Genomic DNA, 2,186 nt, shown 5'->3' with positions numbered 1-2,186 from the left:
GGGGCCGCGGCGGGGTCACAGCGGGATGGGGGCTCCTCTCCCTGCCTGCTGCAGGAACAGGGCTCCCCCCGGCGGAGCGGAGCAGTGCCCTGCCACAGAAAAAATAACACTGCTGCCTGCTAATGTCTGCACGGAGCGTGTTGTCGCCTCCCAGCCTCTTTTCATTAGCGATCGCAGTTATTAGCAAGGGCAGCAAAGGGATTCTTACGACAGAAAAATCAATAGATTTGATCTTAAAAATCACCAGGTATGGAAATGTCACAGGATTTTATTTCCCTTCATTTTCGGGGGAAAATTCTCACCGTTGATGAAACGGTAAATAACTAAAACATTCACCCAACCAACACCCAATCAAATGCTGCTCCTAAAATACAGATCCTTGGGATAATCGATATTTGATGAATTAAAGCAAGAATATGCACTTGCATATATATATATATATATATATGCACATATGCTGGGACAAACAGGTCAAGTGGTGTCAGATTTCTTGACACTGTCAGAGAGAAGTGCACAACAGCAGCATCTTTGCTCCTGATGCATTTGTCTGGTTATCCTCATTCACTTTACTAAAAACAAAAACCCAAAAAACCCCAAAAACAAACGAGCAAACCTACACTAATTGTTATACATTGACCAACATTTTTTAAAGTTATGAAATTGATATAAATAACCACAAGAGAATTAAAGAAATATTAAATATTTCCTATGCCAGGCAGGTACCTACTAGCTTCAAAAATATCTAAGTCTGAATTTTAGAAAGCTCAGAATTCTATGTGCTTTTCAATTTTTACATAAAGTAATTCTAGGGGAGCACATTGTCTTAGCTACTCTCTTGCATATAAATGCCTGTTCTTCACTACGGGTCTGCTGGCAACTGCTGAGTGGTTAGTTACTTTGATGAGAAACGCCTCAAGGCAATGGTATCATAAGCAAGACTCCGATAGTCTTGTTAAACAAGAAGAAATAAAACCAATTTCGTATTCTTCTCTGTAAGAAGACTTTTTGTTCCTAAAATTGCTCACCATCACAAAATCCAGCCTGTTATCCCATAACACCACCACATACTTTCTTACTAGTTGTCATTCTACAAAACAAGGAGGCTCCAGCTGAGCTTATTAGCCATTAAGCCCCACCTCTGAATCACTTACAAATTCAGGGCAAATCTCTCTTTTTGTTTTCAGCAAGAATGTTTGTGGAAAGGCTGACTGCTGTTCGTAGAGGCTCTGAACTTGTTGCGGTAAAAGCAAGTATTTCAATGCTCTAATAAAATACTTTTTACTGATAGCACTTATTGATAGGAAAAAAGTGTATTTGCTTTTTTTTTCCCCCCTCTCTGATTCTATTTCTCAATTTCTGTTGTATATGGCGTCTTTACTTAGGTGTGTTCTGGAGAGTAAGGTTTCACGCAGGCCTTTTAGGGTGGTGTCTTGTGGTTGGAAGAAGTCTCTCGGACTGGTGTTTTAGCAGCATCTCCTGTAAGCGGGATCCCTCTCCCTGCTATCTGTGGAGGACCTCAGGCTGCAAGGCTGCTGGTTGTTACTGGACTGGTCTATGTGGTCACTTGTGGCAACTGCACCTTTTTTGCTGTCGATTGCAAGAGTAATATCTTTACTGAAGAAAAAAAAAAATATGCTGGGGACCTGTCTATAACCTATTCCAGTTGTTTTCTAAGAGTCTACTCTTTGTGTACTTGACAATATGCAAAACCTGCTCTAAAGCAGTATATCTGTGTTTTGGCAGTGTTGGATTTATTTTTCTTTTTAAAATAAGCTTCTGTTAAAATCCTTACAAATGAAAATGTCTGTATGGCTTTGTCTAGGAGTCCCTATTCTTCACTGCAGAAGGAAAATGGGAAACGGGCTCATTACGGGACGGGGCCCTGTCCCGGGCAGGCGGTGTCTCCGCTGCTGGTGTAACGGTGCCGGCTTCCAGCGTGCAGAGGGCGTCTGGGAAGCCCTGGACAGACGCTCCGTCCACACCAGAAAAGCCTCTTAACGGAGCGGGCGCAACGCACCCCGGCCCGGTCCGGGATCGTTCGGCAGCGCCGGGGCGAGGGGCAGCAGGGTTAGCGGCACGGCGGGGGCCTGGCTCACGGCTGGGGGGGTCGCCGCCGCAGCAGACCAGGGGGAGCTGCAGGAAAGGAGCAGGGAAGCGACAGGCGCGCTTGTGGGGGCAGCTGGCCC

General features: G+C 45.0%; 1 protein-coding gene across 1 annotated transcript in view; it reads right to left on the bottom strand.

The window, feature by feature from the left end:
- The window catches only part of RPL5 (ribosomal protein L5), a 9,501-nt gene that overhangs the window by 6,926 nt on the left and 389 nt on the right, over window positions 1-2,186 (bottom strand). The gene's annotated exons all lie outside the window — the stretch shown is intronic.

The sequence above is a fragment of the Athene cunicularia genome (genome assembly GCF_003259725.1).
Source record: "Athene cunicularia isolate RWA chromosome 8 unlocalized genomic scaffold, athCun1 chr8_part1, whole genome shotgun sequence".
Lineage (NCBI taxonomy): Eukaryota > Metazoa > Chordata > Aves > Strigiformes > Strigidae > Athene > Athene cunicularia.
Note: the sequence above shows the minus strand (reverse complement) of the source record. Positions and strands in the feature narration are given on the sequence as shown.